Consider the following 27,339-nt stretch of genomic DNA (forward strand, 5'->3'; position numbering starts at 1 on the left):
ATCCGTGACCACCAATCTCAGCACAAGTCCTAATGGCCTATTTCCTGGTCAAACACAGGTGACCAACCAGGAGAAGACCTGAGATGTTATCCTCAAGGCTATGAAGAAATTCAGGGTGCATAGATAAAAGTGAGAAGACTTAGAGCTGGTGCAGATCATCTCACAGGATCAAAGTGAGTCTAAAACAAACAGCCAGGGAAAGGAAAGAATCAGATTCCAGAAGCAAAGATCCTTCCCTCGAGGGTTCAGCAGCATAAGGGTAGACATCAGATACCAGGCCCCAAACCAGCCCTGGAAGCTGCACATCTCCTAACTGCCCTGGTAGCACATGGATATGCCTGTCCTTATCCTGCCTGAGGAAGAAACAGCCAATGCAGAAAGACCATCATTGAGGACTAGAGAGAATGCAGCTGCTGTGGCAGAGTGGTAACCTTGCTCACTAGAAAAGACTTTCTCTTGCTCCAATGGGGAAACATGGCCTCATAAAGAAACTGGCATTTGAGTGTAGCTCAGTCAAAAACTGTGTGTCTAACATTCATGAGACCTTTGCACTAATCCCAGCCCATTGGAAGCATGGCCACAGAAACCCAAAATCCAATGTCATTAGATCAAAGTACGTATTATGAATTCATAGCTCAGTCAGTTATCTAGAAAGAGGAATGTGAGCAGAGTGATGTACTAGTGCATGCCCTGAAAGAGCTAGTGAGATCTCAGAGATGATGGGAAAATTCCCAGTCTTGCTGCTTGTGAGTTTCTGTTCAAAACTAGTTGAGAAGCCAGGTACCTGGGGCTCAGGCCTGTAAGCCAAGTGAATCAGGAGGGTGAGATCTTGGTTTGAAGCCAACCTGGGCAGGAAAGTCTGAGACTCTTTTCTCCAATTAGGCACACAAGAGCAGGAAGTGGAGCTGTGGTTCAAGTGGTAGAGCAGTAACCTTGAATGAACAGGTCAGGGACAGCACACAGGCCCAAACTTAGACAATTGTGCCCAAACTGGCCTTTCTCAGTACACTAGGCAGTAGGTTAGATGGATGAGATAGAGACAGTGAAACAGAGACACAGATACAGACAGACAGACAGAGAGACACAAAGAGACAGACAGATGACCAGAGAAAGACAGAGATAGTAATTATATATACCCGGAACAAAAAGGCTACTGGGCTATAGTGTCATTGCTCTGTTGTCTTTGCAATGACCTGAAGAATCTGTCAAGTTCTTTGTGGAGATGTCCAGCATTGATTTCAACTTCCATGCATGATGTGTTCTAAACTCCTTCCTACCTCCATGACCATTCTCATTGTGTCAGCAGCATAGGGTTTTCCTCTCACAGCCAAGAAAGTCAGAGGCTCAGGGAGGCTCAGGAATTAAAATAAGAAGCAACAATGTTGGCAGGAGTGGAGTGCAGCCTAGACATGGTTGACAGGAGACTCCAGGACAGAGGAGACTGAGGAGAAAGAAGAGCCCAAAGGCAAGCCTTGCTAACTGCTTGGAGAACAAGGGGCTTTGAGGCCCCTGGAACTCAGTGCAAGAAGCCTGAGTCCAGTCCTTGACTTCTGTGGTCCTTGGAGTGCTGGTTTTCTGTAGGAAAGGGCTTACTTACAAGAGGTGCTGCTGTTCTGCAACAAATAATTGCTCTGGAGATGTTGATAATAATAGTCTCAGTGAGAGCAGAAGGGGAATGACTTGTGCCACTTGCACCCTGAACTGCCATGAACTGGAGTCCAAAGTTCTTTTCTGAACAAAGTAGATTTCAGCATAGTCTGTTCCCAAGCAGGACTCACAGGACCTTGGTGAACCTGGCCCCAAATTGGAGGGAATTCTGGGCCTAACTCACACTTATAAGAAGGGATCCAGATGGATGTTGTGTCTAAGCCACGGACCATCCTGTTACCAAGGTTCCTGTCCCTCTTCCAACAGAGCTGAGGATCCCTGATGATGCAATTGTATTCTATGCATTGAAGACGTTGGAAGGGATCTACACCCTTTGTAAAAGCTGCCATCCCCTAGCAGTAAGTGTAAGTATGAGATGCATTGATATGTTTGAAGTTTGCTGTGCATGGTGCCTTGGTTTTGCTAGAATTGGCCCAGAGTTTCTCTGTCCCTAAGGAGAAGTCCTAACTACAAACTGACCATTGATTACCCCCAAAGAAGAGCAGCCCTGGAAGGTACTAGAAAAGAGATAGGACTTGTGGACTTATAAGTGTGACTAAGAGAAGGGATTGGTTTCAGCATTTTTTTCCTATACTAACCTTCATTACTACATACAAGAACATAAAATAATGTTCTGATAGTTTAAATAAATAATACAATAATTCTATATCCATGAGTATTCTATAATGCTACAGATAGGCCTCAGGTCTGCTCGGCTTCAGACCTCACCAATAAAGCCAGTAACATATTAAAATGAGGTGTAAGTGTATAGATTTCCCTGTGCAAATGAAAGTGATGTTTAACTATGCTATTAGGTATGCAGTAGTTATTTTACCTTTTAAAATGTGTGTACTTTCATTTAAAAATACTTGTTGCCAAAAATGCTGAAAGTCCTCTTAGACTTCATTCAGTAAGTTAATTTTGTTGATCAAAAAATTTGCCTTAAAATCAAGAACTCTAATAACAACAGATGCTGGAGGGGATGTGGACAGAAGGGAACCTTACTTCTTTGTTGGTGGGAGTGTAAACTCGTTCAACCACTTTGGAAGGTAGTATGGAGGTTCCTCAAAAGACTCCACATAAAGCTCCCCTATGACCCAGCAATCCCACTTTTGGGCATTTACCCAAATCTTTACAAACAAAACCACACTAAAGCTACCAGCACAACTATGTTTATTGAAGCATTATTTACTATAGCTAAGATATAGAACCAACCCAGATGTCCCTCAGTAGATGAATGGATCAAGAAAATGTGGTATATATACACAACGGAATTCTATGCCTCCATCAGAAAGGATGACATTGCCCCATTTGTTAGGAAATGGAAAGACTTAGAAAAAATTATATGAAGTGAAGTAAGCCAGGCCCAAAGAAACATAGGTCCCATGGTTTCCCTTATTTGCAATATCTAGTATATGTATGAGTCAAGCAGAAAAGGTCAGATAAGGTGATGTTAGGGAAATGAACCTTAAGATATGTATTCAAATGTTTTTTTCTTTCATGCATTTGTTTCTAACGCATTTATAAGATGATTTCTTTGTTGCTTTGTATGTCCCTCCCCCACAGTATAACCCCTGGTTTCACTGTATTTGATGTTGGTATAATTTGTGGAGGGGAAAGCGAAAAACAAGTCGTTTAAATAAGGATACAGGTGGACCCGTTGCAAGAATGAGAAGTACAAGTTGTCATGTGAAAACGAACTTTACAACTTTGGTGGGGGGGGGGGGGGGGAGGCTGGGAAGGGATGGGAAGGGGAAACAAAGGAGGAGGCTACAATGCTTGATAAGAAATGTACTCATAGTATTTTCACAATAAAAAATAAATAAAAATTAAAAAAATTAAGAAAAATAAAAAAAGAAATGTACTCACTATCTTGTCCATGTAATTGTAACCCCTCTGTACAGTATTTTCACAATGAAAAAAAAATTTGCCTTTGCCGGGCACTGGTGGCTCATACCTGTAATCCTAGCTACTCAGGAGGCTGGGATCTGAGGATTATAATTGGAGCAAAAAAAGTTCACTATATTCTTATCTCCAATTAATCACTAAAAAGCTAGAAGCAGAGCTGTACATCAAGTGGTAGAGCACTGGCCTTCAGCAAAGGAGCTCAGAAACAGTGCCAAAGCCCTGAGTTTAAGACCCAGGACTAGCACAAAAAGGGACTTTTGCCTCAGTACTGATGATTACTGATTTATCAAGGTGGTACTGGATGAAGGAAGGAGTACCCAGGGGGATTTCTTTTTTTATTATAAAGGTGATGTACAGGCTGGGAATGAAGCACAGTGGTAGAGTGCTTGCCTGGCATGCATGAAGTCCTGGGCTCGATTCTTCAGTACCACATACACAGAAAAAAGCCAGAAATGGAGCTGTACAAGTAGTAGAGTGCTAGCCTTGAGGAAAAGAAGCTCAGGGACAGTGCACAGGCTCTGAGTTCAAGCCCCAAGACTGGCAATAAAGGTGATGTACAAAAAGATTACAGTTATGTAAGTCAAAGAATGAGTACATTTCCTCCTCCTCCTCCTCCTCCTCCTTCTTCTTCTTCTTCTTCTTCTCTTCTTCTTCTCTTCTTCTTCTTCTTCTTCCTCTTCGTCCTCTTCGTCTTCTTCGTCTTCTCCTTCTTCCTCCTCCTCCTCCCCTTCCTCCTCCTTCTCCTCCACCTCCTCCTCCCTCATCTTCTTCCTCTCCTTCCTCTCATTCCTCTCCTTCCTCTCATTCCTCTCCTTCCTCTCATTCCTCTTCCTCCTCTCATTCCTCTTCCTCCTCTCATTCCTCCTCCTCCTCCTCCTCCTCCTCCTCCTCCTCCTCCTCCACCTCCTCCTCCTCCTCCTCCTCCTCCTTCTTCTCCTTCTCCTTCTCCTTCTCCTTCTCCTTCTCCTTCTCCTTCTCCTTCTCCTTCTCCTTCTCCTTCTCCTTCTCCTTCTCCTTCTCCTTCTTCTTCTTCTTCTTCTTCTTCTTCTTCTTCCTCTTCTTCTTCTTCTTTGTCAGTCATGGGGCTTGATGTCAAGGCCTAGGCTCTGACCCTGAGCTTTTTCACTCAAGGCTAGTGCTCTACTACTTTGAGACACAGTGCCACTTCTGGTTTTCTGGTGGTTAATTAGAGATAAGTATCTCACAGACTTTCCTGCCCAGCCTGGCTTTGAATCACAATCTCAGATCTCAGCCTCCTGAGTAGTTAGGATTACTGGTGTGAGCCACCAGTGCCCGGTGAGTACATTTCTTTTTGAACAGTGTCACTCCCTCATTTTCTCCTAGGTTTTTCCATTTCCTCTCCCCCCAAGTTGTATAGTTCATTTCCAACATAGTGTCTAATGAGTAGCACTGTTGAATTAATTTACCCTTTGGAGATTTCTTAAAATAAGACAAGGACCTTCCTTACATCATAAAATGTTTACATGACATGCTTCCTTTCATGAGCTTTTCTGTCTGTAATCTGTATCTTTAAGAGCATCTACTCACTATAGATGTCAACGTCCATCATGGCAGGTGTGGGGAGGGGTGTGGCGGTGGGAGGGGCTCCACATGTTCTTATGTCCAAAGCACAGTCAACCTTCATAGGTTCACTCACTCACAAGTATCTCTTGTTCTAGTGAATAGCACAGCCATCCTTCCCAGAGTATGTTCCAGAGTACAAGTCAGCATCAAAAGGTTTTTTCTTGACCTGACATAATGAATTCATCATCTGATTCTATAATATAAATTTCTAAATATCCACCGAATCCATCACCACTGCCTTAGTCCAAACTACAATTGTGTACTCTCTGTCTCAAACCACCTAGGTCTTTTAAAGCCTTTTCTGATATTGAGTCAGGCCTTTCCCCATGAAAATATGCTTTGCTCTGCTAAGGAGAGTTGGAAGATAAAAAAATGATAGCCAATGCTTTGCAATTATTCCTGTTAAAATTAAAGTGTACTCTCTTTTCTTTGATCAATACAATGTGGAGGAGTAGGACCTCTGAGGCTGGACTATAAAGATTTTCAGCTTTTACCTGGACTTGTTGTAACACATGCTTTAGGAGCCCTGAGCTGCCATGTAAGGAGTCTGATTACCCTGGGAATTCCATGCCAGAACAAGTATGAGAATCCCTGTCAGATGGCAGGTCCACAAATGAAGCTGTCTTTGACTGTTCAGATCAGCCCATGTTCCAACTAGCCACCATGCTAAACACCATGAAGTGACCTCCACTAATACTCATGGAACAAAGGACTTGCCTGCTGTGGCCCAAAACTGTGAAATATAATAAAATGGTTGTTTTAGAAAGTAAATTTGAGGACTGTATAGAAGATTCTACAGGGCATAGCCAACTTATTATGCCAGCAAGAGTCAGAAGACTACATAAATATTCAATATTGAAGGTTCTGGATGAAGACTTGTTCCACATAATGTTGGAAAATAAACAGTTCTTTGAAATGGGAGCACATGGCAAAACTGGTTAATTACATGTAGAAAACTAAAGCTAGATCCTTATATATCACCCTGCACCAGAATCAACTCCAAATGGATCAAAGACCTTGAACTCAAAGCAGACACTCTGAAAACATTACAGGATGGAATAGGAGAAACCCTGGGTCTCCTTGGCTCAGGCCGAAATTTTCTGAATAGAGACCCGGAAACACAACAAATCAAAGAAAGGTTGGACAAATGGGATTGTATAAGGTTGCAGAGCTTCTGCAGGGCAAATGACATAGCTAGCAAGATCAATAGAAAGCCCACGGACTGGGAGAAGATCTTTACTAGCCATACAACGGACAAGGGTCTCATATCTAAAATATACTTGGAACTCAAAAAATTAAACCACCCAACAACAAATCCTCAAAGAAACAACTGCCCAATAAGTAAGTGGGCGAAAGACTTAAAGAGAAGCTTCTCTGAAGAAGAAAGAAGGATGGCTAATAGACACATGAAGAAATGTTCAACATCCCTAGCCATAAAAGAAATGCAAATCAAAACAACATTGAGATATCACCTCACTCCAGTTAGAATGGCAAAAATCAAGAACTCTAACAACAACAGATGCTGGAGGGGATGTGGACAGAAAGGAACCTTACTTCATTGTTGGTGGGAATGTAAACTTGTTCAACCACTTTGGAAAGCAGTATGGAGGTTCCTCAAAAGACTCCACATAGAGCTCCCCAATGACCCAGCAATCCCACTTTTGGGCATTTACCCAAATGATCACAAACAAGGCCACACTAAAGCTACCAGCACAACTATGTTTATTGCAGCATTATTTACCATAGCTAAGATATGGAACCAACCCAGATGCCCCTCAGTAGATGAATGGATCAAGAAGATGTGGTATATATACACAATGGAATTCTATGCCTCCATCAGAAAGAATGACATTGCCCCATTTGTTAGGAAATGGAAAGGCTTGGAAAAAATTATATTAAGTGAAGTTAGCCAGGCCCAAAGAAACATAGGTCCCATGGTTTCCCTTATTTGCAATATCTAGTATATGTCTGAGTCAAGCGGAAAAAGTCAGAGAATGTGATGTTAGGAAAACGAACCCTCAAATATGTATTTTAATGTTTTTGTTTCTTTCATGCATGTGTTTCTAACACATTTATAAGATTATTTCTTTGTTCTTTGTATGTCCCTCCCCCACAGTGTAACCCCCGCTTTCACTATATTTGATGTCAGTATAACATGTGGAGGAGATGGGGACAAACAAGTCGTTTAAGGATTCAGGTGGACCTGTTGCAACAATGAGAAGTACAAAATGTCATGTCAAAACCAGCTTTACAATGTCGTTGGGGGGGGGGAGGGGGGGTATGATTGGGTGTGGGGGAGGGGGGAGGCTGGGAAGGGAGGTGAAGGGTAAACAAAGGAGGAGGCTGCAATGCTTGGTAAGAAATGTATGCATTATCCTGCCCATGTAATTGTAACCCCTCTGTACAGTATGTTCTCAAATAAAATAAAATAAAATTAAAAAAAAAAAAAAAAAAGAAATGGGAGCACATTGGTACAGATACAAGCACTCAGCAAGGAGCATGGTAGGATTGATGTATGATATTTGCATAATACCAGTGCATACAAAGTGCAGTAGAAATATTAGAAGCATCACACTAGACAATAGAAGAACACAAAAAAATGTTTGCAGAAGTGAATCTTATAGTAGCTATTACATACAAGACCTTAAATTACATACAAGGCCACCACACCTTATTTTAGAAGAGCATCCAGGAGGCCCTGTTTACTAAGAAATAAGGTAAGTGTTAGGCAGGGATAGGGACACTGGCAATCACCAAATGCTCAGAGGTGGCCATAGGCAGCAATAATTATGGGAGATGCTGTCAGAGCCTGAGAGTTCTGAACAGGACAGGGGCCAAACCTAGCAGACACCAGGTGTCAGTGCTTAGAAAACAGGAGTGTGCAGGTGCCACAGTGACTGGCCAAGTGGAATGGCAGCCAGGAGGCCTGGCTAGCAGAGAACTGTGAAAATAGTTACTAGTTTTTGAAAACCACAGTGTGCTTGGGAGTGTTCAACGTGAGTATCATCCAATATATGATTAAAACCACACTAATAAATGACTGAGACTGGAGTAGTACTAATAAAAAATCACTAACTGGCATAATTGCTAAGCCTGAGTCGCTTCCTGCCTGGAGTCTTTTGATTGGAGATGTTTCCCAGAGGAAGCATAAGCAGAATACCCTAGCAAGTAGCTGCTGAAATAGAGGCTCATGGCTACTCAAGTAACTACTCACCAGGGAAAAGACAATACAATACTCTAGCACTGCAGGGGGCATTAAATACAAGGTCCGAGCTGGCTTAAAACATAGATGCCCAATATAACACCTCTGCTAGAAAAGGTCTGTGAACTCAGGTAATAAAGTCCTAGCCCAGTGCTAACTCAAAACAGGCCCAAAATGACCTTGATCAGTACACTGCACCCAACTAGGTAATTGAAATGAACATAATTCACCAAGTGGGGGCTGGGAAGGTGGCTCAGTGGTAGAGCGCTTGCCTTGCATGCCTGAGGCCCTGCGTTCGATTCCCCAGCACCACGTAAGCAAAAAAGAAAAAAAGCCGGAAGTGGCGCTATGGCTCAAATGGTAGAGCACTAGCCTTGAGCTGAAGAGTTGAGGGACAGTGCCCAGGCCCAGAGTTCAGGCCCCACTACTGGACCCAAAAAAAAAAAAATTCACCAAGTGTCAGTGGCTCATGTCTTTAATCCTAGCTGCTTAGGAGGCTGAGATCTGAGGATCGCCATTAGAAGCCAGCCCAGGCAGGAAAGTCCATGAGACACTTGTCTCCAATGAAATCACCAAAAGCCAGGAGAGGAGCTGTGGCTCAAGTGGCAGAGCTCCAGCCTTTAGCAAAAATAAGCCCACTGAGCTGGGCACCAGTGGCTCATGCCTGTAATCTTAGCTACTCAGGAGGCTGAGATCTAAGGATCACAGTTCAAAGCCAGCCTGGGCAGGAAAATCCATGAGACTCTTATCTCCAATAAACCACTAGAAAACCAGAAGTGGTGTTGTGGCTCAAGCAGTAGAGTCCCTTGAGCTGAAGAGCTCAGGGACAGTGCCCAAGCCCAGAGTTCAAACCCTAAGACCAACAAAATAAATAAATAAACTCACTGATAGCACTCAAGTTGTGACTTCAAGCCCCAGGACCGGCACATAATTGATAGTGGACATACTACCTATATTAACTTCAGCCTCTGACTCGAGTACAGAAGATAAAGTAGGCCACAAAAGTGAAACACATATGCACACGTACAAACATACCACATCGACAGGCTGTCACATGGCAAAAGCCAATATGTCAGAAGGTGAGGTGATAGTGGTCAGTGTTTTTAAGAATCCAATGTGGTTCTCATAATCCCATTTTACTTTACCAGTCTGACTCTAGAACTGGATAGACAGGTGTCAGTGGGTTTACCAAGGAGTAGCCCCAACTGCAGCTTCTAAACAGATGTAAGACCTTTGCTAGAGCAGATTACCATGGTTTCATCCCATAACTATATCCCATTAACCTACCTCTCCCCTCCATTCCCACTTTTCGATAAGCATTTGATGAGTTTCATTATGATGACTTTAGATTCATATCTTAGATCCATGTATTTATTTTTGTACAGATCTATATATAAATATATATAGTCGCCGGACGCTGGTGGCTCACGCCTGTAATCCTAGCTACTCAGGAGGCTGAGATCTGAGGATCGCGGTTCAAAGCCAGCCCGGGCAGGAGAGACCATGAGACTCCTATCTCCAATAAACCACCAGAAAACCGGAAGTGGCGCTGTAGCTCAAGTGGTAGAGCACTCGCCTTGAGCTGAAGAGCTGAGGGACAGCGCCCAGCCCCAGAGTTCAAGCCCCACGACCGACAAAAAATAAATAAATATATATATATATATATATATATATATAGTCCTCCGCACTCTGGTACCTCTCCTTTTCCCCTTCCCCTACTGTTCACTCCTCCAGATTCTTCCTATTTTATTCTACTGTCCTATTATTATAGCCATTATTATAATCATCAACATAATCATCATTTTAGGTCTAGATCCCATATGAGCAAAAACATGGACTATTTGAATTTTTTAGCTTAGACAATATAATGACCTTGAGTTACATCCATTTCCTACTATCAACATAATTTCATTCTCCCTTAAGGCTAAAGAATATCCTGTGAATATATACCACATTTTCTTTACTGATTTATTAAATTCTTGTGCATCTAGTCTGATAAACATGGATGTGCAGATATCCTTCTTGCATGTTGATTTGCAGTCCTTCAGATACATTTATAAGAGTGTTACAGTAGGGTCATAAGGTAGGTCTGTTTTTACTTATTTCCATAATTGTTGCACTAGTTAAATTTTCCACCAAAGATATTCCTTTCTCCTTTTCATTCTTACCAGAATTCTTGTTCATTTTCTTCATGATTGTCATTCTGACTAGGGTAAGATTGAATCTCAGTATAATTAGATTTGCATTTCCTATGTTTCTTCATGTGTGTACTGAACTCTCTGTTCAAATCTTTTGCATTTAACTTTTTGAGTTCTTTATATATTAAGGATATTAACCTTCATCTGTTTAATTGATGGAAAATATCTTCTCCCATTCTCTGAAATGACTCCTTCTACTGGTAGTTGTTTCATTCATGTGAAGAAGCTTTTTAGTTTGTTGTATTCCCATTTGTCAGTCCTTGCTCTTATTTACTGAGCAGTTGAAATCCTATTCAGAAAATAATTGCCTATGATTGTATCTTCCAATGTTTTCTCATAGTAGTTTAAAACTTTCAGGACTTAAATAAAGATCTTTGACCCATTTTAAATTTTTGTACAGGATGCGAAACAGGGTCTAGTTTAAGTCTTCTACATGTAGATAGCCAATATTCCCAATACCATTTGTTAAATCGGCTGCTATTTCTCCATGTAGACTTTTGTATTCCTTTGTAAAAATTCATTTGGCTATAGCTACCATGGGTGTATTTCCAGATCTTCTGTGCCATTGGGTTTCATGTATATTTCTTTGCCAGTACCTGATGGTCTTATTACTTGTGGCTCTGTAGTATAGTTTGAAGTCCAGCATTACAATATATACAGCAATGCTCTTTTTGCTCAGGATTACTTTGTTCTTTGGAGTCTTTATGTTTCCATATGAATTTTAGAATGACATTGTGCATTGAATGGGAATTGCAATGAATAGATAGATAGCATTTGGGAATACGGGCATTTTCACAATTTTACTCCTGCCAATCCATGAATACGGGAGGTCTTTTTTATCTTCTGATGTCTTCTTTAATTTATTTATTCAGTTTTATGGTTTGCATTGTATATGTCTTTCACCTCCTGAGTTATGATCATTCTTAATTATTTTTGAGACTACTAGGAATTGAATTATTTTCCTGATATCTTTTTTTTGGGGGGGAGGGAGGGTCCGGTCCTGGGGCCTGAACTCTGGGCCTGGGCACTGTCCTCCAGCTCTTCAGCTCAAGGTTAGCACTCTACCACTTGAGCCACAGCGCCACTTCTGGCTTTTTTCTTTTTGCTTATGTGTTGCTGAGGAATCGAACCCAGGGCCTCAGGCATGCAAGGCAAGCACTCTACCACTGAGCCACCTTCCCAGCCCCTATTTTCCTGATTTCTTTCTCATCCCGTTCATTGTTGATACATAGAAAAGTTACTGATTTCATATGTAAAAATTTTTTTGACCAGTCCTGGGGCCAGGCACTATCCTTGAGCTTCTCATGCTAAAGGCTACTGCTCTTCCACTTGAGCCACAGCATCATTTCCAGCTTTTTTTTTTTTTTAATTTTATTTTATTTTATTTGAGAACATACTGTACAGAGGGGTTACAATTACATGGGCAGGATAATGCATACATTTCTTATCAAGCATTGCAGCCTCCTCCTTTGTTTACCCTTCACCTCCCTTCCCAGCCTCCCCCCTCCCCCACACCCAATCATACCCCACCTCCCCCCCCTCCAACATTGTAAAGCTGGTTTTGACATGACATTTTGTACTTCTCATTGTTGCAACAGGTCCACCTGAATCCTTAAACGACTTGTTTGTCCCCATCTCCTCCACATGTTATACTGACATCAAATATAGTGAAAGCAGGGGTTACACTGTGGGGGAGGGACATACAAAGCAACCAAGAAATAATCTTATAAATGCGTTAGAAACACATGCATGAAAGAAACAAAAACATTAAAATACATATTTGAGGGTTCGTTTTCCTAACATCACATTCTCTGACTTTTTCCGCTTGACTCATACCTATACTAGATATTGCAAATAAGGGAAACCATGGGACCTATGTTTCTTTGGGCCTGGCTTACTTCACTTAATATAATTTTTTCCAAGCCTTTCATTTCCTAACAAATGGGGCAATGTCATTCTTTCTGATGGAGGCATAGAATTCCATTGTGTATATATACCACATCTTCTTGATCCATTCATCTACTGAGGGGCATCTGGGTTGGTTCCACATCTTAGCTATGGTAAATAATGCTGCAATAAACATAGTTGTGCTGGTAGCTTTAGTGTGGTCTTTTTTGTAAACATTAGGGTAAATGCCCAAAAGTGGGATTGCTGGGTCATAAGGGAGTTCTATGTGAAGTCTTTTGAGGAACCTCCATACTGCTTTCCAAAGTGGTTGAACAAGTTTACATTCCCACCAACAATGAAGTAAGGTTCCTTTCTGTCCACATCCCCTCCAGCATCTGTTGTTGTTAGAGTTCTTGATTTTTGCTGTTCTAACTGGAGTGAGGTGATATCTCAATGTTGTTTTGATTTGCATTTCTTTTATGGCTAGGGATGTTGAACATTTCTTCATGTGTCTATTGGCCATCCTTCTTTCTTCTTCAGAGAAGCTTCTCTTTAAGTCTTTTGCCCACTTATTTATTGGGCAGTTGCTTCTTTGAGGATTTGTTGTTGGGGGGTTTAATTTTTTGAGTTCCAAGTATATTTTAGATATGAGACCCTTGTCCATTGTATGGCTAGTAAAGATCTTCTCCCAGTCCGTGGGCTTTCTTTTTTTTTTTTTTTAATTTTATTTTATTTTATTTGAGAACATATTGTACAGAGGGGTTACAATTACATGGGCAGGATAATGCATACATTTCTTACCAAGCATTGCAGCCTCCTCCTTTGTTTACCCTTCACCTCCCTTCCCAGCCTCCCCCCTCCCCCCCACCCAATCATACCCCCACTCCCCCCCCCACCGACATTGTAAAGCTGGTTTTGACATGACATTTTGTACTTCTCATTGTTGCAACAGGTCCACCTGAATCCTTAAACGACTTGTTTGTCCCCATCTCCTCCACATGTTATACTGACATCAAATATAGTGAAAGCAGGGGTTACACTGTGGGGGAGGGACCAAGAAATAATCTTATAAATGCGTTAGAAACACATGCATGAAAGAAACAAAAATATTAAAATACATATTTGAGGGTTCGTTTTCCTAACATCACATTCTCTGACTTTTTCTGCTTGGCTCATACCTATACTAGATATTGCAAATAAGGGAAACCATGGGACCTATGTTTCTTTGGGCCTGGCTTACTTCACTTAATATAATTTTTTCCAAGCCTTTCCATTTCCTAACAAATGGGGAAATGTCATTCTTTCTGATGGAGGCATAGAATTCCATTGTGTATATATACCACATTTTCTTGATCCATTCATCTACTGAGGGGCATCTGGGTTGGTTCCATATCTTAGCTATGGTAAATAATGCTGCAATAAACATAGTTGTGCTGGTAGCTTTAGTGTGGTCTTTTTTGTAAACATTAGGGTAAATGCCCAAAAGTGGGATTGCTGGGTCTTAGGGGAGTTCTATGTGAAGTCTTTTGAGGAACCTCCATACTGCTTTCCAAAGTGGTTGAACAAGTTTACATTCCCACCAACAATGAAGTAAGGTTCCTTTCTGTCCACATCCCCTCCAGCATCTGTTGTTGTTAGAGTTCTTGATTTTTGCTGTTCTAACTGGAGTGAGGTGATATCTCAATGTTGTTTTGATTTGCATTTCTTTTATGGCTAGGGATGTTGAACATTTCTTCATGTGTCTATTAGCCATCCTTCTTTCTTCTTCAGAGAAGCTTCTCTTTAAGTCTTTCGCCCACTTACTTATTGGGCAGTTGTTTCTTTGAGGATTTGTTGTTGGGTGGTTTAATTTTTTGAGTTCCAAGTATATTTTAGATATGAGACCCTTGTCCATTGTATGGCTAGTAAAGATCTTCTCCCAGTCCGTGGGCTTTCTATTGATCTTGCTAGCTATGTCATTTGCCCTGCAGAAGCTCTGCAACCTTATACAATCCCATTTGTCCAGCCTTTCTTTGATTTGTTGTGTTTCCGGGTCTCTATTTAGAAAATTTCGGCCTGAGCCTAGGAGACCCAGGGTTTCTCCTATTACATCCTGTAATGTTTTCAGAGTGTCTGCTTTGAGTTCAAGGTCTTTGATCCATTTGGAGTTGATTCTGGTGCAGGGTGATATATAAGGATCTAGCTTTAGTTTTCTACATGTAGTTAACCAGTTTTGCCAGCACCATTTACTGAAGAGGCTGTCTGTCTTCCATTCTATTGTTTTAGCTCCCTTATCGAAGATTAGATGGCTATAGGTCTGTAGGTTCATTTCTGGGTTTTCAATTCTATTCCATTGGTCCTGAGGTCTGTTCTTATGCCAATACCAAGCTGTTTTGATTACTATGGCTTTATAGTAGAGTTTGAAATTTGGTATTGATATTCCTCCAGCAGTGTTCTTTCCGTTGAGGAGCGTTTTTGTTATTCGGGGTCTTTTATTGTTCCATATGAATTTTTGGATTGCCTCTTCTATTTCCTTGAAGAATGAGGGTGGAATTTTGATAGGTATTGCGTTGAATTTGTAGATAGGCTTGGGAAGTATTGCCATTTTCACGATGTTAATCTTTCCAATCCAGGAGCATGGGAGGTTTTGCCATTTTTTAAGTTCTGTGTTGATTTCCTTTTTCAAGATTTTAAAGTTTTCATCATAGAGGTCCTTCACTTCTTTAGTTAAGTTAATTCCTAGGTATTTTATTTTTTGTGGGGCTATTACAAATGGAGTTGCTTTCCTAATTTCAGCCACACTTTTATCATTGTTGGCATACAGAAAAGCCATTGATTTTTGGGGGTTAATTTTATAACCTGCTACTTTGCCAAAGTTTTGAATCAGCTTGAGTAATTTGGGAGTGGAGTCTATGGGATTCTTTAAATACAAGATCATGTCATCTGCAAAGAGGGAGAGTTTTATTTCTTCTTTCCCTATTTGGATCACCTTTATGTCTGCATCTTGTCTTATTGCTGTAGCTAGGCATTCTAATACTAGATTGAAGAGAAGTGGAGAGAGTGGGCAACCTTGTCTTGTTCCTGAGTTAAGAGGAAATGGCTTTAGTTTTTCACCATTAAGTATAATGCTGGCTGTAGGTTTGTCATATACAGCCTTTATTGTATTGAGGAATGTTCCATGGATTCCTAATTTTTCCAAAACCTTCATCATAAAGGGGTGTTGGATCTTGTCGAATGCTTTTTCTGCATCTATTGAGATAACCATGTGGTTCTTATTCTTGCTCCTGTTGATGTGATGAATAATATTAATTGATTTGCATATATTGAACCAGCTTTGCATCCCTGAAATGAATCCTGTTTGATCATGGTGTATGATTTTTTGGATGAATTGTTGAAGTCGATTGGCCAAAATTTTGTTGAGAAGTTTTGCATCAATGTTCATAAAAGAAATGGGTCTATAGTTCTCTTTCTTTGATGAGTCCCTGCCTGGTTTTGGGATGAGGGTTATGATGGAATCATAGAATGTGTTCGGTAGTGAGCTTTCTCTTTCAATTTCATTGAAGAGTTGGAGGAGAATTGGTGTGAGCTCTGCTTTGAAGTTCTTGTAAAATTCCGCTGAAAAACCATCTGGTCCTGGACTTTTCTTAGCTGGGAGGTCTCTTATTGCTGTTTCTATTTCAATGCTTGATATGGGCCTGTTAAGATAGTTTAACTCATCTTGGTTTAGTTTTGGCATGTCAATATTTGCTAGGAAGAGGTCCATTTCTGTCAAGTTCTCAAACTTATTAGCATAAAGTTTTGAGAAGTATTCCTTTATAATGTTCTGAATCTTGGTTGTTTCCGTGGTGATGTTTCCATTCTCATCTCTGAGTTTATTAATTTGGGTGTGTTCTCTTCTTTTTCTGATAAGATTTGCTAAGGGTCTATCAATTTTGTTAAGTTTTTCAAAGAACCAACTCTTTGTTTTGTTGATTCTTTCTATAGTTTTTTTGGATTCTAATTCATTTAATTCTGATTTAATTTTGATTATTTCGTTCCGCCTACTGGATTGGGGTTTATCTTGCTGCTCTTTTTCAAGGAGGTTTAGTTGTGTCATTAAATTGTTAGTTTCAGATCTCTCCAATTTGTTGATGGAGGAGCTCAGAGCTATAAACTTGCCTCTGAGTACTGCCTTTGCTGTGTCCCAGAGGAGCTGGTATTTTGTGTGTTCATTTTTGTTGAATAGCATGAACATTTGAATTTCCTTTCTAATCTCTTCCATGACCCACTCATGATTCAGCAGTGTGTTGTTCAGCCTCCATGTGATACCAGACTTTCTTTGGTGGCTTTTGGTGTTGAGTTCTAATTTTATTCCCTTGTGGTCAGAGAGAATGCAAGGTATAACTTCAATGTTTCTGAATTTAGACAAGTTTGCTTTGTGGCCTAAAATGTTGTCTATTTTAGAAAACGTTCCATGTGCTGCTGAGAAAAACGTGTATTCTGATGCTGCTGGGTTAAATGTTCGGTAAATGTCTGTTAAGTCTAGTTGATCTATGCAGCTGTTTAGATCTGCGGTTTCTCTGTTGAGTTTTTGCCGAGTTGATCTATCTAGTGGGGAGAGTGGTGTGTTAAAATCCCCAACAATTAATGTCTTTGGATCTATATGGGATTTGAGGGAAAGTAGTGTTTCTTTGATAAATTTGGGTGCTCCATTGTTTGGCGAATAGATATTTAGAATTGTAATATCCTCCTGAAGGAGAGATCCTTTAATTAGTATGTAGCGACCTTCTTTATCTCTTTTCACGAATTTTAATTTGAAGTCTATTTTATCTGATATTAGGATTGCAACTCCCACCTGTTTATGCGGTCCGTTTGCTTGGTAGATTTTGTTCCAGCCTTTAACATTGAAAATGTGTTTGTTTTTACGGGCAAGATGTGACTCCTGCAGGCAGCAGATAGAAGGGTCTTGTTTTTTAATCCAACTAGACAGTCTATGTCGCTTAATTGGAGAGTTCAGTCCGTTAACATTAAGAGATAGGACTGAGAGGTATTTGGGAGTTCCTGCCATGTTATCTACCTTCTTGGGGGCTGCGAAAACTGGGTTCTTCCTATGGTTCTTGGATTCTCAGTTTGGGTGCAGTTTCTTGGCCTTTATTGCGGTCTTGTTGGTTTTCTATGTGTAGGACATCTTTAAGAATCTTTTGTAGGGCTGGTTTGGTGGAGATGTATTGTTTCAATTTTTCTTTGCTATGGAAGGTTTTTATTTGGCCTTCAGTTATGAAGGAGAGTTTAGCTGGGTACAGTATTCTTGGTTGATAGTTGTTTGTTTTTAGGGCATGGCATACATCATTCCAGGCTCTTCTTGCTTTGATTGTCTCTGCTGAGAAATCTGAGGTGATTCTAATTGGTTTCCCTTTATAGGTGATTACCCTTTTCTCCTTGACAGCTTTAAGGATCTTTTCCTTGTTCTGACTTGATCCTGTGTCGATTATAATGTGGCGGTGGGATGTCCTATTCTGGTCTGGTCTATTTGGGGTTCTAAAGGCTTCTTGTATCTGAATAGGCCTATCTTTTTGCATGTTTGGGAAGTTCTCTGCTAGGATCCTGTTAAACAAATTTCCTAGACCATTAACTTCTGTTTCTAGGTGCTCCTCTACACCCATTATCCTAAGATTAGGCCTTCTGATGGTGTCTTCCAAGTGTTGGATAGATCTATCATATTTCTTGGACTTGTCTTGGATGGTTGTATGTTCTTTCTCTATAATATCTAGGCTGTCTTCAATCCCTGAGATTCGATCTTCTGCTGTCAAGACTCTACTTTGTTTTTTATCTCTTTTCCTTCTAGTTGGTCAGCTTTGATGGCTTCAAGTTCTTTGTTGAAGCTCTGTTTTAGGTCTTGTATGAATTTCTTTACTTCCTTAATTTGGTGTTCAGTGTTTGTCCTCAAATCGCTTAGTTGATTGGTTATGGTTTCTTTGGGCTCCCATTCCTTCTGTTGGGTTCCATTCAGCATTCCCTTTGTGGTCTCTCTGACTTCCTTCAGCTCTTTGTTAATGGATTCCATGAATGCCTTTAGTGATCTTTGTGTGTTCTCTACCTGGTCTCTCAATTCCTGTATTACTCTTTGATTAGCTTCCTCCCGTTCGTGGGATTCCTGCAGATCTCTTTGAGTGTTCTCAGCCTGCTCACGCCATTCCTCCCTTTCTCTTTGAGTATTCTCAAGTTGTTCACGCAAATCCTGTATCAGTTTTTGAGTAGCTTCCTCACGCTTATGATATTCCTGTATAAACTTCTGGGATGCCTCCTCTCTCTCCCTATCACGCTCATACAGAGTCCTTTGTACGTTGTCAAACTTTTCATTTATCATGTTTGCCACCAGTGTTTGTAGAGCTGTTTGGGAACTCTCCTCTGGATTATTCATTATCTCTTCTAACTCCTTATCAAGATTGGGAATTGAGATACCCGAATTTGCCATTTTTCTTGTGTTTTTCCGACTTACTCTGCCCATTTGAGATGAAGATAGCACCAGTTTTGTGCTAGAACACTATCTTAAGGCAACCATCAACCAAAGTTTGCATTTGTACAGTCAATAGTCTACAGATACAATCTAGTTCAACAGATACATCTATTCGACATCAAACAACTATATGTTAAAGGGCTTCGAACCGCAGAGAAGAATTTGGAAAACCAGAAATTATTAGGGTTAGGGAGAGATGTGGGTAAAAAATAGGAATAGATTGGTGTGGGGAGGCACAGGGAGAGTTAACTATGTCCTAATCACAATGCAGGAAATAGGTTGGGTAGGATGTAAGTAGAGAGAGAGAGAAAAAGAAGAAAGGGAAAGGGGAATGAAAAGAGACCAGAAAAAAAAATAGAAACGTAAAAATTAATGTTATTTTAGAGATTAAAAGACCATCTATTTATAGAGGAATATGAATATGTTGAGAGAAAAGGAGGGACATAGAGGAGATGTGAAAAACTTTAAAAAAATGCTTAAAATATTATATAGGTATAAAGAGGTAGTACTGCTATTAATGAATTTAAGTCTCAGAGGTTTTGAATTGAGTAATAAGTTTGTGGATTAAGTGTGTACACAATGGGGGATAGGGTCTACTGGTTAACTACGGGTTTATCTGAGGATGTGCAGGACAAGAGTTAAGTCATATAAAGAAGAACAAAGAGGAAAAGATGGAAAGGATAGGAAAGTGAGAAGAAAAGATCAGAAATTCAGTAGAGCTAGACAAAAAACAAAAAGATAATTAAGAATGAAAGAGGAAGAGAAAGAAGACAAGAAAAGAAAGGAAAACACACATTCACGTATTCCTAAAATAAAAATTATAAGAGGAGAAAGAAAAAAAAAAAGTTAATGGAAAACAATTATTTTTTCAGAAGAGGCAAAAATTAAATATTAATAAAAGTTTTAGAAAAGCAAAAAAAAATTTTTATATATATAAGGTAACAAAAGATGAAAAAAAAACAAAACAAAAAAAAGAAAAAGGAAATGAAGAAGAAAAAAAAAAAAGTTCTTTGATTTTTTTTTTTTTTTTTTGGGAGGGGTGGGAAGAGTCCTGTATCTCCCTTTTGTCTGTAACCAGAGTCTGGTTGGAGTCTCTGGTCAGCTTGAGGTCCTGTGGCTTGATTGGTTTCTTAAGTCAGTTTGTTGGAACAGGCAGAAAAATGCTCTGCTTTACCCAAGATTTTGCGATCCCCCTCCCAGGTTAGTTTACTGGGAGGGTGATCTGCTTTGAGAATCACAAAAGAGGGGGATGCAGTGATGAGGCTAGGTTCTGGGTAGAGTTGAGGCCTTTCTACAAACAGTAGCTTTTCCCTGGGGCTATTTTGTGAAAAAAACTCACAGCACCCAGCCTGGAGCCATTCTCAGGGTTTCTGTTTTTCAATTGATTGTGGTGGCTGCTAGAGGGAGGGGCAGCCTCTGGCTCTGGTTACCAGTTGAGGAGAGCCACTCCAATGGCTGGCGCCTGAGCTGGGTGACTTTTCCCTGGATGGAACTGAGTCTGTGAGGTCACTTCGCCGTTAAGTTCTTGTGACCTGCTAAATGACTCGTTTTATTCCAAGGCCTGAGCTGGAGCTAGCCGCTCCTCCGAGCTTTGTCGGTATCCAAGATGGAGATCACCAGTGCTGGGGGGGGGAGGGGTGGCCTTCCCTCCTCTGCTCCCTGAGAAGGAGTGAGGACGTCGGGCTTCTACTCACGCCGAGTCTTGGATCCTGGGTCGTCTCTGGTCTGCAAAGTGCAGGATGAAGTTGTCCACTCCTTGTCGGTTCTTGCTGGTGTTGAGTAGAATCCGCTCGTCCGCTGCGTCTGGCTCCTTCGTCCCGGACTGTGTCTCAGGTGTGCTTCTGCGGCGGAGGTGGTCGCTGCCGTGACCCTGCCGCCGCAGCAGCAGCTGCTGGCAAGTGCTCAGATGTGTCTGCTTGGCTTCCCCTCTCTTGACTAACTCTCTGTCCTGTGATGGCACACTTGGTGTGATTCTCTGGCTTGGGACTGTTCACTGGAACTCTGAAACTGTTTTCTATGCAAGAGCTTGTTCAGATTCCAGCTTCTCCTCCGCCATCTTCCCGGAACCTAAACCCAGCTTTTTTTGAATAGAAAATTGGAGATAAGTCTCTCTTGGTCTTTCGTGCCCCAACTGGTTTCGAACCACAATCCTCAGATCTCAGCCTCCTAAGTAGTTAGGATTACAGGCATAAGCAGCCAGTGCCAGGCACTGCTAATTTTATATACTGGCTACAATGCCAAAAGTAGGTTTCATATCTTGGAGCATTTAGGATCTTTTATGTAGAAGATCATAATATCTGTGAATAGGGATAATTTGAAGTTTCCTTCCCCTGGTTGTATCCCTTTATTACTTTTTCTTGACTTTTGCTCTGGCTAAGAATTCCAGTATGTGTTGAATAAACAGTACACTGGGGAAAATGGATATCTTGTCTCAATCCTGACTTTTGGGGAAATAATTCCCACTTTTATTGTTTAATATGATATTAGTCATAGGCTTGGCATACATAGCTTTTATTATGTTTAGGTACATATCATCTGTTCCTAGTTTCTTCATAGCTTTTACCATAAAAAGAATGTTGAATTTCTTCAAAAGCTTTTAGTGAAAAAAAACACTATATTGTTGTCTTGATTCTGCTTATGGAATGTATTATATGTATTAATTTGCACATGTTGAACTAACCCTGAATCTGTAGAATGAATCCAACTTGATCATGGTATGTAGCCCTTTCAATGTGTTGTTGGATTTTGTTTGTATTTTATTGAAAATACTCACATCTATATTTAGCAAGAAAATTGGCTTATAATTTTCCCCTTTTTGTTATGATCTTATTGGGTTTCAGTATCAGAATAAGATTGACTTCTAGAATGGGTTTGATTCTATTCTTTCCCTTTGTATTTTTTGGAATAGTTTGAAAGGCATTCATGTTAGTTCTACTTTAAAGTTCTGGTAGAATTAAGCAGTGACTCTATCTACTCCTAGGCTCTTATCTGTTGGAAGATTATTACTGTTTCAATTACATTGATCTCTCTGTTTAAATGGTTTCTGTTTAGTTGGTTGAGGCTTGGAAGGTCAACAATATCTAGAAATTTATCAAATTTTTCTTTGTTTTCTAATTTATTAGAATATAACCTGCAGACCTATAGCCACCTAATCTTTGATAAAGGAGCCAAAAAATAGGATGGAAAAAAGACTACCTCTTCAGTAGGGTGCTAGCAAAATTGGTTAAACACCTATAGAAAACGAAAGTTAGAACTTTATATATCACCCTGCACTAGAATCAACTCCAACTCGATCAAAGAACTCAAAGTAAAAGCAGACACCCTGAAAATATTACAGGAAGGAATAGGAGAAACCCTAGGTCTCCTTGGCACAGGCCGAAATTTTCTTAATAAAGACCCAGAAACACAACAAATCAAAGGAAGTTTGGACAAATGGGTTTAAATTAAACTGCACAGCTTCTGCACGGCAAAGGCGATAGCTAGCAAGTTCAGAAGAAAGCCCACGATTGAGAGAAGATCTTCAACAACCAGACAGCAGACAAGGTCTGATATCTAAAATATACTTAAAACTCAAAAAATTAAATCCCCTAGAAACTTATCCTCAAAGAAACAACTGCCCCATTAATAAGTGCACTAAAGACTTAAAGAGATACTTCTCTGAAGAGGAAATAAGAACAGCCAATAGACAAAGGAAGAAATGCTTAACATCTCTGGCCATAAAAGAAATGCAAATCAAAACAACATTGAGATTCCACCTTACCCCAGTTTAGAATAGCTATAATCAAGAAATCTAATAACAACAGCTGCTGCAGGGGATGTGGCCAAAAGGGAACCCTACTGCACTGTTGGTGGAAGTGTAAACTTGGTCAACCACTCTGAAAAACAGTATAGGTCCCACGGTTTCCCTTACATGCAATAACTAGTATACTTCTAGGATAATCTTATCAGATAAGCAGAAAAGCTCAAAGCTATGTACATATGACCATATAAGATGATGATAAGTGAAATGAACCCCAAGATATGGACACAAGCGTTTTTTGTTTGTTGTTGTTTTTAATGTATTATGTGGATTTTTTTGTTACTTTTATATATTCTGCCCCCTATGATATATCCCCCGTTTTCACTGTGTTTGATTTTGGTACCCTGCATCTTGTATGTATATTTATCTAATTTGGGGAGAGAAAGTGGAATAACAAAATGCTGAAACAAGAACCAAGTTTTTGTTTCATTGATTCTTTGTATTTTGTTTTATTGTGAAAATACTGTACAGAGGGGTTACAATTACATGGGCAAGATAGTGAGTACATTTCTTATCAAGCATTGTAGCCTCCTCCTTTGTTTCCCCTTCCCATCCCTTCCCATCCTCCCTCCCCCACCCCCACTCAATCTTCCCCGGGGGGTCCCCTCTTCCCCCGCACCAAAGTTGTAAAGTTCATTTTTTGACATAACGACTTGTACATCTCATTGTTGCAATGGGTCCACCTGTATCCCTATTTAAATGATTTGTTTTTCCCCTTCCCCTCCACAAATTATACCGACATAGATACAGTGAAAGCAGGGATTATACCATGGGGAAGGGACATACAAAGCAACAAAGAAATAATCTTATAAATGCTTTAGAAACAATCCCATGAAAGAAAAAGAAAACATTTGAATACATATCTTAGGGTTCATTTCCCTAACATCAACTTATCTGACCTTTTCTGCTTGACTCAGACATATACTAGATATTGCAAATAAGGGAAACCATGGGACCTACGTTTCTTTGGGCTTGGCTTACTTCACGTAACATAATTTTTTTCCAAGTCTTTCCATTTCCTAACAAATGGGGCAATGTCATCCTTTCTGATGGAGGCATAGAATTCCATTGTGTATATATACCACATTTTCTTGATCCATTCATCTACTGAGGGGCATCGGGCTTGGTTCCATATCTTAGCTATGGTAAATAAGGCTGCAATAAACATAATTGTGCTGGTAGCTTTAGTGTGGTCTTGGTTGTGAACATTTGGGTAAATGCCCATAAGTGGGATTGCTGGGTCATAAGGGAGCTCTATGTGTAGTCTTTTGAGGAACCTCCATACTGCTTTCCAAAGTGGTTGAACAAGTTTACACTCCCACCAACAATGCAGTAAGGTTCCCTTCTGTCCACATCCCGTCCAGCATCTGTTGTTATTAGAGTTCTTGATTATAGCCATTCTAACGGAAGTGAGGTGGTATCTCAATGTTGTTTTGATTTGCATTTCTTTTATGGCTAGAGAGGTTGAGCATTTCTTCATGTGTCTATTGGCCATCCTTCTTTCCTCTTCAGAGAAGTTTCTCTTTAAGTCTTTAGCCCACTTATTTATTGGGCTGTTGTTTCTTTAAAGATTTGTTGTTGGGGGATTTAATTTTTTGAGTTCCAAGTATATTTTAGATATGAGACCCTTGTCCATTGTATGGCTAGTGAAGATCTTCTCCCAATCCGTGGGCTTTCTATTGATCTTGCTAGCTATGTCCTTTGCCAAGCAGAAGCTTTGCAATTTCATGCAATCCCATTTGTCCAACCTTTCTTTGATTTGTTGTGTTTCTGGGTCTCTATTAAGAAAATTTCGGCCTGAGCCAAGGAGATCTAGGGTTTCTCCTAATTCATCCTGTAATGTTTTCAGAGTGTCTGCTTTGACTCCGAGGTTTTTGCTCCATTTGGAGTTGGTTCTGGTGCAGGGTGATATATAAGGATCTAGCTTTAGTTTTCTACAAGTAGTTAACCAATTTTGCCAGCACCATTTACTGAAGAGGCTGTCTTTCTTCCATTCTACTTTTTTAGCTCCCTTATCGAAGATTAGATGGCTATAGGTCTGTAGGTTCATTTCTGGGTTTTCAATTCTATTCCATTGGTCCTGAGGTCTGTTCTTATGCCAGTACCAAGCTGTTTTGATTTCTAAGGCTTTATAGTAGAGTTTGAAATTTGGTATTGATATTCCTCCAGCACTGTTCTTTCTGTTGAGGATCGTTTTTGCTATTCGGGGTCTTTTATTGTTCCATATGAATTTTTGGATTGTGATTCTTTGTATTTTTTAAGTTTCTCTAATTTCATTTAGGTCTGCCCTAATCTTCATCATCTCTTTCTGCCTACTAGATTTTCTAGCATGTTTAGGTGCATCATTATGTTATTTCTTTGAACTCACTCTTAGTTTATGTAGACACTTATAGCTATAAACATTTAGCACTGCCTTTGCTATATCTCAGCAGTTCTGGTAAGTTATGCTTTCATTTTCATTTGATTCTAGGAATTTCTTAATTTCTTCCCTATTTCTTCTATTACCTACTGGCTATTTAATAATATATGCTCAATCTTTATGCACTTGAGTATTTTCTTCCATTTCCTTTGCTGTTGATTTCAAGTTTTATTGCATTGTGATCAGAAAGAATAAGGGAAATTATTTCCATTCTCATCTTTGTTAATATTTGCTTAATATTGTAAAATATTATCTACTTTGAAAAATGTTCCATGAATATCTGGGATGATTGTATTCTGCAGATGCTACATAAACTAGTCTGTAACTGTCCCTTAAGTCCATTTAGTCAATAGTGTCATTTAATTCTGATGTTTCTTTGTTTTTGAGGGCCAGGGGTAGTCTGAATATCCTGTCTAATGGAGACTGTGAAGTAGTGACACATTATCATTGTGTCAAAGTTTATCTGCATTAGCAAATGCAGTAATGTTTAATTAATTTGGATGTGTCAACATTAGGAGCATATGTGTTATAATTGTTATCTCCTCTTAAGAGATTTTTCTCTTTATTTAAATGAACTGAACTTCCTGTCTCTTCTAACTTTTCTATTGAGTGATTTTATACTCTTTATTGTGCATATTTAGTGTTTTAAATATAAAATGTCGAGTCATGTGTTTTTTTTTTTTCAGATCTTGCCTGTTTGGTGTCCTGAAGGCCTCCTGTACCTGGAAGACTCTCTCTCAAACTTAAGAAATTTTTGCTATTATTTTATTGAGCTTGCTAACTATGCTTTTAGCTGATACTTCTTTTTCTTCCATACCCAAGATTCACAGGTTTCTTTTTTTTGTTGTTTTTCTGTTTGTGACAGTCCTGGGGCTTGAACTCATGGCCTAGGTGCTGCCCTTGAGCTTTTTAATTCAAGACTAGTACTATGCCACTTGAGCCACAGCTCCAGTTCTAGTTTTTTTTATGGTTAATTAGAGATAAGAGTCTCATGGAGTTTCCTACCTGCTGGCTTTGAATCATGCTCCTCACATCTCAGCCTCCAGAGAAGCTAGGATTACAATCCTGACTCACAGGTTTGATTTGTTCATGGTGTCCCAAAATCCTTGCAAGTTATGTTTATATTTTCTTATTTTTGCTGTCTGATCGATCTAATTGCTCTACTTTATCTTTGATTTCCAATACTCCATTTTCAACTTGTTTTTATTCTATTCACAATATTTTCAATTGAATTGTTATTTGAATTATTGATCTTTTCATTTTTAAAATTTTGAATTTTCAAAATTGGTTTCTTCATTGAATTTTTCCTTTTTTATATTTTTTATTGTAAAGATACTGTACAGAGGGGCTACAGTTACATGAACTAGGTAATGAGTACATTTCCTGTTGAGCATTGTTACCCCCTCCTTTGTTTTTACGTACTATGTTGACTTCATTATTTTATTTTATTCAGCTGTTTGCTCTCTCAGCTGTTTGTATCTTCTTTGAATTTATTTAGTTGCTTTTACATTGGTCTTTTGAGCTCATTGTTTCAAATCTCCACCACTTCATTCTCTAAAGTTTCTTATTATGGAAATTCTTGACTTTTGGAGGAGATATGTTGCCTTAGTTTTTTTCATTGTTGTGTTTGGTTGTTTCTCATATTAATATTGGGATTTATGCATCAGAAGCCAGGCTTAAAACTTTTATACCTGTAAATTTTCAGTTGAAGTAGTTGAAGGACTTGCCTCTCCCCTCTTGGCCAGATTATTTTACGTATCTAAAGATGGAATATGAAAGTGTGACTCCTGCCCTCTTATCCCAGGCCCATACAGATGCCAGGCAAAATCTCTGGTATGTGTGAACTTGTTTGATGTGCTGGCAGGGCAATCCAAATAAACCAGCTATAAACATCCCATTGTGGGCCCAACTGAAAAGTCTCAACCTCCCTTAGCCTAGTGGCTTTTTCATTAACCTCTACTCTTTGCTCAGACCTCATATAAAAACCCAGCTCCTGTCCCAGCTCTGGGGCAAACCGGTAGGAAGGTCTCTGCCCCTCGCTGTTCCTCAATAGACAGTCTTTGCCTATTGATGATCAAATCTGGCCTATTCCTTGTCCTTTCTCCTTCATTTTCCCAACAGTAGTCTCAGTATTCACTAGGACAATGTACTAGCTGGGTTGAGTACTATTTCTCACCACTTAACTAAGAATATAACTTAGTAACCAAGTATTCGTCCAGG

The sequence above is a fragment of the Dipodomys spectabilis genome, unplaced genomic scaffold (genome assembly GCF_019054845.1).
Source record: "Dipodomys spectabilis isolate Male_0828 unplaced genomic scaffold, ASM1905484v1 ptg000083l, whole genome shotgun sequence".
Classification (NCBI taxonomy): Eukaryota; Metazoa; Chordata; class Mammalia; order Rodentia; family Heteromyidae; genus Dipodomys; species Dipodomys spectabilis.